This window comes from Mustela nigripes, chromosome 13, assembly GCF_022355385.1.
Source record: "Mustela nigripes isolate SB6536 chromosome 13, MUSNIG.SB6536, whole genome shotgun sequence".
Lineage (NCBI taxonomy): Eukaryota > Metazoa > Chordata > Mammalia > Carnivora > Mustelidae > Mustela > Mustela nigripes.
Genome location: NC_081569.1, coordinates 64,141,968 through 64,155,202, shown reverse-complemented (window position 1 = coordinate 64,155,202; position 13,235 = coordinate 64,141,968). Strand labels below are relative to the sequence as shown.

General features: G+C 38.7%; 1 pseudogene; it reads left to right on the top strand.

The window, feature by feature from the left end:
* The first annotated feature begins 7,533 nt into the window (after window positions 1-7,533).
* Window positions 7,534-11,315, top strand: LOC131999363 (large ribosomal subunit protein bL9m-like; annotated as a pseudogene).
* Window positions 11,316-13,235: the final 1,920 nt, after the last annotated feature.

Sequence of the window (13,235 nt, the reverse complement as noted above, 5' to 3'; positions counted from 1 at the left end):
TTTTTTTTTTTTTTTTTTTTTTTACAAAGAATGCTTGTGACATTTGGGCTTGTTTAAAATTTTCTGATTCAGAGATACTCTGCATTAGCTTACTTTCATTTTCAAAATGAAAAGACTTGACTACATTAAACATGTTAATTACAAAGAGTAGAGAATCATCATAGCAAAGAATTTGGATTTATATGTCCATTTTATCCTGAAGCTCTGCTATTTATTTTAAACTATTTTTATCAAGTTATAATGCATTTAACTTTGTTATAGCATTCTCTCAGAATGACATAGTAGGGCAAGAAAATGTGCCTGTGTTCGACATCCCAATTTTGAAGAAAAGATATTTTATTTTTTATATTATGCATATTTCTTCCTTAATTTTAGAGGACTTGTCAGATATTTGACCAGGTATTCCATATTAAATGAGCAAAAAAAGAATGTTGCAGCATTTCTCATCAGAAAGATAGTTTTGTCTTCATAATTCTGTAATATGGTTAAGACTTAATGCCTCATCAAGGTGATGCTATAGTAATAAAAATGAATATATTTATCAGAAGACAGAATTGAAAGTGTAAAACAGTGATTTAATTCAGTTAAGGGGTTAGTTTCTTTTTTTAATTAAAAACACATTAAAAAATTATACCTACTGATATTGGCTATAATTTATATGTTATTCAGGCTACTCAGTCAGCTTATATTCTTATTAGTAGGGAAGATTGCCATATTCTTAAGCTTGATTAGTTTTGGAATGATTTGAATATACCTTTTAGTTGCTACAAAACCTGTTTAATCTGTTAGAATTTATTTCCAGTATTTGCATGTATTAGTCGCTTTGAGTACATTCTGTTTCTTGGCATTGCTTTGGGATTCTTCTAGGTATTGGTTTTACAGCATTCTGCTATTTTTCACTGTATTTATGGCCTTTCAGAGGAATCAAACTATAAAGATTTTTGGTTACTTTCCTTTAGTGGCCCTTACAGGATATCTCAATAATTTTGTAAGGTGAAAAAATTCTAACTTAGATTGTCATTTCTTTTACAAATCAGAGAAAAATTTCTCTCTGTTGCTGTGTCGAAATGCATTACCTTAAAAAGTAAAGATTGGTCAGAATGTCACAGACAGTTAAATTTAATGTCAGCCTTTTTCCCTGTGCGGCAAGATGATCTTGACCTTTTGAAAGGAATTGATTATAAATCTGTCTAGCAATGATTGGTCATCTGCATTTTACAATGGCTGACTCTGTCTTTACTATTTTACACAAGTGTTTCATTTTACATTATGAAGGTTTATAAAGCTAAGCTGTCTTAAAACTATTTGGATATCATTCAGTTCAGTCAGCGTTACGTGGAAGCAGATCATTTGTGCAATATTGTGTTTGGTGTTGGGAGAAATATAGAAGAGAAAAAGTTGTTTCTTGTTTTCTAGGAGATTATGAAAAAATGTACACAATGAGCCTTGTTTACATTTTGAATTGACTTTTCAAAGATGATATGTACAATCAGTTTTAACTTCATATAAACTGATAAATCCTTGGATAAGTTATGTATAACTCTTTTTCTTTTCTTTTAAGTTTCTTGGTATTAGGGCAATAAAAGATTGGGTCAAAGTGATAATTAAGAATTTCATAATTTTAACAACTGCATTAAATTCCTTTATAATGTGTAATTTGTTGTACCAAGGCATTATAAACTGTGAATCAATAAAATAATTTTGTGTGTTTTATAGGCTATAGATGGCAACTGATGTTAAGAGTAAGGGGGCACCTGGGTGGCTTAGTGGTTTAAAGCCTCTGCCTTCAGCTCAGGTCATGATCCCAGGGTCCTGGGATCAAGCCCCACATCAGGCTCTCTGCTCCATGGGGAGGCTGCTTCCTCCTCTCTCTCTGCCTGCCTCTCTGCCTACTTGTAATCTCTGTCAAATAGATAAATAAAATCTTAAAAAAAAAAAAAGAGTAAGGTGGATCTAGCCCATTAGTAGGAAACAGAAGCAGGGACATCAGGAATAAGCTCAAAACAAGCATGTGACCAAGCCAATCTAATTTTGTTTTATGGAGGGAGAATTGACTTCATAGAGATTAAACTTTAGAAAGAAAGAGTAGCAGGTTTGGGAGTGTTTGATGCTGACTAGGCCACTGGGGAGTTTTTTTTCAATAAAATGGGGGGAATAGGATTCACTTCACGTTTTGAGAAGGGGACTGAGAGGAACTTGTTTGGAGGTAGGCCTTAGCCAGCTAGCTGTTGGATATCCAGACACAAGTTCTATCTCTTTCATACCAGTATGCTGGCTGAAAGTGATAGGGAGGTGGGTAGAGCAGATGGAAAACCCTTGTTTCTCCCAGAATCCTAAACTAGTGCATGCTGCCCAATAGTGCCTCCGAAGTACCTGTTTTCTTGTATTATAGCAACAGAAAATTGATAGGCAATTTTTTTTTCTGGTTTGTAATAGCTAGCTGGGTACATTAAGAGGTGGTCAGTATGGTGGTTAAGTATTTGAGCTGCTACATTTCACTGGGTTGAGATCTTAGTTATTACCATTTACCAGCTGTATGATGTTGGGCAAATTACTTAATATTTCTGGGTATCAGTTTTCTCGTTTGTAATATAGAGATAATGTACCTACCTCAAAGAGTTGTTGTGAAGACTAAGTGAGATAATGTATATAAAACATTTGTAAGACTATCTGGTGTATAACAAGCACATTATTACCAAAATTATTTGTTGACAAGACATTAGTATATACATTCTATGAGCTAAGATGGACGATTGGCAGGTGTTAGTAATGGTAGTCATGCAGTTCGGTTTTGTTATCTCTTCTTCATTCTCCTTATCAAATAAGGAATTCAGTTAAAAACATACAGTATACTGGAATAAAGATGGCTATAAAAATTCAAACAAAGAAAAATATTCTTCATCTGATTAAATTCTAACATTACTGACTATAGGAATTGTGATTTGATGAAAAGTGTTTAAAGTTTATTTTTGCATCTGCTTGCTAGGCTGACTTAAACTTTTATTAGTAGTCTATGTACAGATTCTTTTCCTTTTAATGTTATACCAATTACTTCATTCATGACAAAAATTGCTGGACCTTGTCAAGTGTCCTTTAGTTGTCGAAGATTAAAATTTAGGAGTAAAAATTCAGGTTTAAGGAAAATAATAGAGAAGTTATATAGCTTAGATTTAGTGATCTGAGTTACTTTTTAATCATTAAAAATGTCTAGGGCAAAAGCCTGCACTGAAAGTTAAACCCAACTTGTTTTGTTTTAATTTTTAATTTTATTTGTTAATGAATATTTTTATTCTAGATGAAAGACTAAAATGACATGTGTTATAAATACAATACTGTATATGAATATAATAATCCATGTTCCTATTTGATAGAGTATGTTATTTTGAATTTCTGGTGTTTATTAATGTAAAAATATCTGTAGTTGACCCCTGAGCAATGGCAGGAGGCGGGGCGAAGGTTAGGGATACTGATTTCTTGCACAGCTGAAAATCTGTGCATAACTTTGACTTCCCTAAAGCTTAATTAAGTCCTAAGAGTCCACTGTTGACCGGAAGACTTACTGATAACATATACAGTCAGTTAATACCTATTTTGTCTGTTATATGTATTATATACTGTATTCTTACAATAAAGTGAGCTAGAGAAAAGAAAATGTTAAGAAAAATCATAAGGAAGAGAAAATACATTTATAGTATTCTACTGTATTTCTTTAAAAAGAATCCACATATAAGTGGATCTGTACACCTCAAACCCATGTTGTTTTGTCAAGTTCCAGAGTCCAAGTGAATAATTTGATACTTGGATGAAATGTAAGTGCATAAGTGTTACATTTTATGGTATCTTGGCATTGTAGTTCTCTTCTCTTAAGCAGTTTCTCAGTGTGCAAATATTTCCCCCAAATAGCACAGAGTCAATCAAATCTCCCACAATGCAGTTTCTTCAAATAAACAAACATACAGAATCTTAATGATATTCTAGTTAAATGTGTTATAAACACTAAATACAAATAGCGGCAAGAGAATGCGGAAAGTAGGAAGTGCCTTTTAAAGGTTCAAAAGAGAGAAGAAAGAGCACAAATCATTCTGCTGTGAATTCAGTGGGCAGAATATTTCAGGCTAAGTAGGGAGAAGAGAGGAGAGGCTAGATGAAGAGTTAAGGAAGTATGGAGAAGGTATCAGTTGAGGTAAACCTTGAAGGTAGTCCTTGAAGACTGGCGAAGATGGAGAAAGTTCATTTTGGGCAGAAGAAACAACACACACAGAGATAGGGAGGCAGAAAGCAAATAATATGTTTGAAAAGTATGGAGTAATTCATTTTGGCTATAGCCTGGTAGGGTAATTCAGGTTAACATAGGAAGGTTTGTTAGGACTAGATAGTATAGTCTTGAATGTTAGATTATGATTTCTAAACTGAGCACATTTCTGTGCTGATCTATTTATTCTTGGAAGAAAATAAAATAAAAAAACAAAGAGCAGCACCTATATTTTGCAGTCATTCTTAGAGCTCTAACCCTCTTGAGACTTTGAAAATGAAAATTAAATTCCTGAGTAGATTTAGTAGTTAGTAGACAAGGTAGGGGGTAGAAGCAAAATGAAGGATTTTAATAAAATTCTCTATCAAAATTGCACGTGAGAGCATTTCTGTCTATCCACAAACACTCAAAAGTCCTAGATTTCAGATCCTAAGAGACCTCCTGCTTGTCCCTGATGTAAACTCTATTTTATTGGTAGGTAATCTGATTTAGCTTTGGCTTTATTTTTGACATTTCCTAGACCAAGGACAATCTAGTGGGATCATTTTAATATAATGAATATACATGTAACTATGGTGAATATTTGGATAATAAGGACTTCGTCTTCGGGAAAATTGGAAATAGAAATGCTGTTTATAATCACGGGAGTCGTAGGGTTATTTTAACTTTACTCTTTGTTCACTTAGAGATGATAAAGTAAACCATCATTGCTAAATACTTTTAATAATGCTTTTAAATCTCCTCCACGCACTAGAAGCATTTTAGTATTGCCTATGGTTAATAAAAAAGCTGGGTAACATCCAAAAGCAGATTTCCTTTAGATGTGACAGCTGGGGTGTGACTTTGTTATCAGACCCAGGAAGATGGTATTTGTGCATGGGAATTGTGAAAAAATTGGAATTGACTACTTTTACTAGCACATTATTCATATAAAGTATGTCAGAAGTGAAACTAGTGGAAAACCACAAGCATGAGTAAAAATGAAACTGGACGTAGTAGCTCTTCTGGCTCTATTTTTAGCAGACCCATATAATTGAGAATTTTGTTTCTTCCTGTAGAAGTCTGAATTACTTGAAAACCCCATCTTCTAGATATTGTGAGGTTGTTTTAATAATCCTTGTGCTTCACATTGCCAGAAAAGAGTTATATTTATAGTAGGAACCCAACAAAATTTTAGTACTTGGTTTAGAATCATGATCCATTTCTGGGAGAAACCTTGGAGATCATTGGGCTTTGGGTTACTTTAAAACTTTAAAACATTTGAACATTTTTTTCTCAAAAAAAAAAGTAGGTAAAGACATTTAGTGATGTGATCCTTTCCCTACCCCATGCCTTTCAAAAATGATAATATTGGTATTGATAATGATATGCCTTTATCAAACTCCTCTTGTACTGCATATAAATATGTACATTTATTCCTATCCATTTTTTTAAGGTTTATTTATTTATTTTGGAGAGAGGGAGAACATGAGTTGGAGGGGCAGAGGGAGAGGGAAAGAGAATCTCAAGCAGACTCCATGCTAAGCATGAAGCCTGATGCAGGGCTCCATCTTACAACTCTGAGATTAGGACCTGAGCCAAAACCAAGAGTTAGTTGCTAAACTGACTATGCCACCTAAATGCCCCCCCCCCCCCGCCATTTCTTCTTCTTCTTACTTTTTTTTTTTTTAAATATTTATTCAATTTCATAAGAATTTGAGTCTATTGCAAAGTATAGAGGGAGGCAGTATAGCATAATAGTTAACAGCTTGTTATCAACCTGGACTCCCTTGTTTGGGTCCCATATCTTCTACTTCACTGGCAGTGTTTGTTTTAGGAAAATTACCTGATCCCTATTTTCCTCAGTATTGTTATCTGTAAAATGGGGATGCTAAATTGCTAATCTCTGGAGTTCTAATGAGAATCAACTGAATTAATCAATTAATACAAATAAGGTACTTGAAACAGTGTCTAGCTTAACAAATATTAATTATTAAAATTACTTTCCACTGGAAGGAACTTAAGTATTTACACACATATTTAGTACATATGTGTATACATACATACACATATGTGTATATACATTATACTTTAATTATAGACAGTATACTAAGTAAGACAGTATACTAAGTAAGCTACACTGAGTAGCTTGCCTAGGATTAAAATTGCCAGCAAAGGATAGGAAGATAGGGGATTCAAACTGGAAAGTTTGCTCCAGAGCTCTTGCTCTTAACCATTGTGTTATACTGCTTAAGATTATATACACTTGAATTAGATAGCTATGAGTAAGTTAGTATATTCTAAATGCCAAACTGTGACAAGAGATGTCAAAGCAAACTCAAACTGCTGTGGAAGACTTCATGAAGAGGATTTAACTTACTTTCATTATAGTCTTTTTTGTTTTCTCTTCCACTACCAAAAATACATATGAAGTCATTAGCACAGTTCCTGCCATAGTGCTCCATAAATTATGGTTATTATTGTCATAATCTTTCTGATAATTTTTTTCTGAATCTTCCCTAGTTGGTGCAATGTACTGTGTGAAAATCATGTACTCATTTATACTCATGACTTAACTTACCGACTAGTGATTCTTTTTTTTTTTTTTTGGTGCAAAAGGTGATTTATTAGAGCACGGGGACAGGGCCCGTGGGCAGGCAGAGATGCGGCTGCCCCGGGTTGTGAGGGATGGCAGGTTCTGTACCCAGCTGTTGGGGGAAGGTGAGGGGAAGGGAGGTGTCAGTGGAGTTTTCATATGCTAAAGAGGGCCTACAAGGTGCCAGGATGTTCCAGGCCTGCCGGTGGCCTTGCCCTTGCTGCTGGATCAATGTTGTCTTTAGACCAGCCATTAACATTAAGATCTTTGGGAGACTTTTTGGTGGGGTCTCACGATCCTGCTATCAATCATCTTTGTTAGTGAGATTTAGGACATTTGTAAGCCAAGGGAGACTCCTGTCTAGCAGGATTGTGAGCTCTGCAAGTTAACTATTTGCTTATTGTTCATGGCAGTCAGGGCTGCCTGAGGGATGCTACACTTATGGAGGGGAAAGGGTGAAGAGGGGGTGCAAGGCGCCCCCTTTTGCTTTGTCCTCAGCCAGCCTCCTGCTCCCTCATCAGTAGGGCAAGGAAGCCAGAGTGGGCAGAAGTCAAGCTACAACACAAGCCCAACAGAGAGCAAGTGAAAAAGATTTATTGTAAGGAAATGACTCACAAAATTGCAGAGGCCTGGTAAATCCGAAATCTGCAGAGCGGAGCCCCAGGGAAGAGATGTAGTTCGACTCCAAAGGCAGTTTGCGGGTAGAATGCGCTCTTCTTCCGGGAAGGTCAGTCTTTGGCTCTGCAGGCCTTCAGGTGGTTGTTTTATACCCACCCACTTAATGAAGGACAATTAGCTTCACTGAACTCAGCCTCTTGATTTAATTGTTAATCTAACAAATACCTTCAAAGAAACATCTAAAATCAAGTGTCACCAAATATCTGGATATAGTGGTCTAGCCAAGTTGACACATACATTTAACCATCACACCACCCCCAGAAAAGCACAATCTGGGGGAAAGACGGTTTTCTACAGCTGAGGCTCTCTGAAGGGACTCCCAGGTGAAAACTGTCTGCAGATGACATTCTCTGCAGCCGTGGCAGTGAATCTTCCCAGAGTGGAATCTGAGCAGAGCCTTTCTGGGTTCATCACACCTATGCGATTAATTACATGTATTCAACAATTAAATTTAGTGTTAAAAAGTTTATTCAGTATGATGTTTCAAAGCAAAGGCTGATAAATATATATTAAGATATAGACATAAAGGACACATAAACACCCATCTTGTTTGAAAGAAATGGTTAAGAGTGTTTGAAATACCTGAAATTATTGTTTGCATGTGCGACAAACCAAACAGAGTCTGTGCTGTTTTTACCACGTAGAATAGTTAACTCCTCTCATATGGTGAGCCCCTTGGTTGCTTGTTATCTCTAATCCCTTTCAGGGCCAGATGCAGTGACCTCTTAAGGTCTGGGATGAAGAAGGGGGAAACAGCTTCGAGAAACTTATCCTGTGATTTAAGCAATTATTTGATATTTCCTGGAATCAACTAGTAAGTATTATTTAAAGATAATGGGTCAGTGATGAAGTTTTAGAATATAAGTGAAGTCCGGAGCCGATGACTGAGAAAGAATTCTTAAGACACCACTGGGGCAAAAAGGTGATTTTCTTAAAGCATATGGGCAGAAAGACTTGCAGCCCTGTGATCCCAAGGAATGGCTGATTATATTCTTGGGAGTTGGGGAGGTGAGAACAAAGGAGGTGTTCAGAAGGACTGTCATACAGTAAAGAAAATTCTCAGGGGCACCTGGGTGGCTCAGTGGGTTAAGCCTCTGCCTTTGGCTCAGGTCATGATCCCAGAGTCCTGGGATCGAGCCCCACGTTGGGCTCTCTGCTCAGCGGGGAGTCTGCTTCCCCCACCCACCCTCTGCCTGCATCTCTGCCTACTTGTGATCTCTCTTTCTGTCAAATATGTAAATAAAATATTAAAAAAAAAAAACCTCTCAGGATAATGGAGGCCTGGTTATTGTCAAGCCAAGCAATTTTTTTGGTTTGTTTGTTTTGTTTTATTTTTTCTCTAATGAGGTACCAACATTTGGGGAGACAGACAGTTGGGGAGTTTTCTGGTAGAATGTCATACTCCTCCTGTCACACGTCCTTGTCAATAGGCTTTAGGTTTAGAAGAAATTCAACTTTATTTACATTTCCTTCCACCTCAGCCTCCCTCAATTTTATGGAGGGGAGGATGATGTTAAGGGCTTCAGGAACTGAGTTATGGGTCTCTGGAAATTAGATTATTGATAAGAAATCTTCTTCTTTGTAAATCACTAGGACATTTGTAAACTGAGGGAGACTCTTATCTTGCAGGATTGTGATCTCTGCAAGTTAACTATGTGTTTTCCCTTTAGGGCAGCCAGGAGTGCCTGAGGAATGTCACATAAATCTCAAGGAGGGAGGAGAGAGGGTTGCAGGATGTCAGCTTCTGCTTTGTCCTTAGCTTGCCTTCTACTCCCTCATCATCAGGACTCAGCACAGAAACACAAATCCACAGAAGAGCCCAGCTGCCACTTCCCTCAGTTTGTGTGTCTCTCCAGCTTCTAGTAGCCATTCTAGGAGACACGAGCGACCATCACCCCAGGAACGGGTGAATAAAGAACCATTAAAGCAAATCCCTTAGGATGGCCCACTTGGGATGGGCCTCACCATTTTCTTTATCTAATGGAACTCACTCTTTGGAAGGATTCCAGCCTCAACTAATAAAATTTACATGGGAGTGATTCCCCTCACTCTTCGGCCACAGTGATTGGCTCAGGAATGGACATGAAAGAAATGAAAGAAATAATGAAATATTTACTGAAGTTTCTGGGAAACGGGGAGGGAGAATCCGTGTGCTGAAGGTGAATTTTTTGCAGCCACCCTGAGGATGAGATAGGATGAGATAGGAGAGCACTGCTGGCAGCAACTGATCCTCTGAATTAAAGACGATTTAAAGTTAATCCCACTTCTGGGCTTTTCAGTTATGTGACTTGGCGAATTTTCTTGTTTGTATTTTTATGAACTACATCATTCATACAAAGAAGAACCTAAAATATATGTGAGGTTTAATTAATTATAGCCTCTCCCCTAGATGCCAGAGAAACAGGGTGGGGGAGGGGCTGGTTGGGGGTGCTGCATAGGAAGTGCCCTGCAGGGGGAGGAGCCGGGATTTGCTAAGGCCACACTCACTTGCTGGTGCCCACAGCCTGGAGCAGGACTTCAGCCTCTCTCACAATCAGGGCACGGTCACGTGCACGGAAAGTACTACTATTGGGAAAGGGCTGCAAGCGCGGTGTTTAATGGCCACAGGGCCTCTACAAGCTCGCGGAGGACACAACCACAGCCCCATAAGCAACCTGGAGCTTCTCCTCACACAGTTGGTAGAAAGACTTGGAGTCCTGGGTGACCTGGTCTCGCTGAAGAAATCCTTGGACCCGAATTACCTACTGTCTGAAGGTCTGGGTGAAAACAAGAAACTGAGAAGGAGAAATTGCCGAGACGAGAAGGAAAATTCGAGAAGATCCCGGCGGGGCAAAGTGAGAGGACTGTGAAGTTTCTGAGGAGCTGCCACCTGGAGGTGGGGTGAAGAACAAGTTCAAATGGGAACTAAACCCTGAAACAGCCACCAACTATTTCTTCAAAAATAAAATAAGATAAAAGGGGTGCCTGGGTGGCTCAGTCGTTACGCATCTGCCTTCGGCTCAGGTCATGATCCCAGGGTGCTGGGATCAATCCTCACATAAGGCTCCCTGCTCAGCAAGAAGCCTCCTCCCTCTCCCACTCCCCCTGCTTTTGTTCCCTCTTTTGCTCTCTCTCTATCAATCAAATAAATAAATAAATAAAATCTTTTTAAAAAATCAAATAAAAACAAGAGAGGGAGACAAACCACGAGAGACTCTTAACTCTAAGAAAAAAACTGAAGGGGGTACCTGGGTGGCTCAGTGGGTTAAAGCCTCTGCCTTTCGGCTCAGGTCATGATCCCAGGGTCCCGGGATCAAGCCCTGAATCAGGCTCTCTGCTCAGCAGGGAGCCTGCTTTTGCCTGCCTCTCTACCTACTTGTGATCTCTCTCTCTGTCAAATAAATAAACAAAATCTTTTTTAAAAATTAAAAAAAACACAAAACTGAGCGTTGCTGGAGGGGAGGTAGGTGGGGGCATAGAGTAATTGGGGGTTGGGCATTAAGGAGGGCACGTGTTGTAATGAGCGCTGGGTGTTCATATGTAAGTGCTGAATCACTAAATTCTACCCCTGAAACTAATAATACACTCTATGTTAACTAAACTGAATTTAAATAAGTTTTCTGTTAAAAAATCGGTGTTGTAGTCGCCCCACATGCATTAAAATTACCAGAAGAGCCCATTACACAGTGGGCAACAGCAAATGGACTGGACACTGTGAGGGTACCTATGTCTGTGGTGAGCCTTGAGAGCCCCAAGACCAAAAGCTACAAACATGGGTTAGCCCAGCAAGCTGCCAAGGGAATGGCCCCCACCACCTCTGAGACCATCTGAACTCACTCTCCCTTGAAAGCAGAATGGCAGAATCAGTGGAGCAATGAGCAAAGATGGGCCAGGACCCTGGTACCACTCCCAGCTCTGACCAAATAATGAAATTTTAGAGAGCATATGGGGACAGGGGCCTAAGCTGCACGTTCACTTTGTAACCTCCATATCTCCCACCTCAGTCTTTGCCCGTTATCACATGGGACCTTGCTGGAACCGTCCTGCTCGAAGAGTATCAGGCAATTGGTTTGATTAGCTAAATATCAGCAGATGGAACTGTCTAGATCCTGTTTAGGCTCTTCCTTCCCTGGAACACTTTGGAGCAAATGGAAGAGCTACCCACTGTCTCCAGTACTGGGCTGTCTCTCATACAAACAGAACATTTGTAGCTCAAGAAGAAATAGAGAGACTGTATTCTTTTCATTAAAAAAATTATAATAAACAAAAACAATTATAAAGCAAACACCAATGTAACCACCAAGTGAGGCAAGAGAGAATATTTCTACAACATCAGAAGACACCTATATACTTCTTCCACCTCCCAGAGGTAACTCCTTGCCTAACTCTGATGATAATTATTCCTCCTCTATCCTGTGTAGTTTCTGTTTGCCCTCCAGATATATTCTCCATCTTTCACCTTGCTCTGGACCCCAAGAGAAATAAATATATGTATTACATTAGCAGATTCTCTTCTCCTCTGGTTTTCAGTTGAATGTGACCAAAGGGAGGGATTGGAGGAAAATTGGAATATTGGAGAGGAGAAACCAGGGAATTTCTTTGTCACTCAGACTCTAGGGCAGAGGCTGCCAGCAGCTGTGTCTCCTCTTTGAAGTTCCTGCCAGGAACAGCCCCTCGCTTTGTGTTTCCCTGTGCCATTATGGTTCCGGCCTTTACCCGAAGGCCCCAGGTTCTGGACTTCGGTAATAGTTCCAACTCTCTATGCTGGGAACAACAATCTCCAGTAAGAGCCACCTTCCCTCTGTGGTTTCTCCACTCTGACAAGATATACTTGGTCCCAAGTGATGGGTTGATTCCCTAGATAGATGACACTACCTAGGGGGCATAGCTCTGGTCTTTGTTGCTAGCAGGTTGGACATTTGATGGCAGCAGAAGCTAGATAATTCTGTTTGCTCATTTTGTTCATGAGTTCTCTTCCTGAGTACAATTCTTTCACATCTTAATAGGTGGGAGCAATATTATTAGGATATTAACATTTTTATTGGGAGCGGGGTCATCTTTTCTGATTCTCTCAAAGTTTTCGCTGGAAGTGTTTCTTCTGGAATGGCAGACAGAACTCAATGGAAAATATAATTTGGGATATTCATTGGTTTAACTATGGTTCCAGATCCTTTAGTCACTAGATGACTATCCACACTTCCTACTTCTTTGGTATGAACTTATCAAAGTTCCTTTCTCTAATAGAAATGTTTCCATTTTTCTACATTTTCAAAGTTATCAGCATAACATTGTTCATACTTTTATCACACTAAGCTTTTTTTTCTTCTTTTTATAAAGATCAGCTGATTAATTTTAGGAAGAGAGAGAGCACACATGCATGAGTGGGGTGAAGGGCCAAGGAAGAGGGAGGGAGAGAATCTCAAGCAGACTCCTTGCTGAGTGGGGAGCCCAATGCAGGGCTTGATCCCACAACCCTGAGATCCTGACCTGGACCAAAATCAAGAGTCCGAGGCTTAGCAGATGGAGCCACCCAAGCACCCCATTTCTCACTAACCTTTTAAGAATTGGAAGATCTGCGAATTGTGTAATACTGACGAATCACAGATCTGTACTCCTGAAACAAATTATACATTATATGTTAATTTTTTTTAAATCTTCTAAAAAAAGATAGGAAAAAAAAAAAGAATTGGAGTATCTATAGTGATGTCCTTGTTAATTTTGGTAACACAGCTACTTATGTTTTTTCCCTTT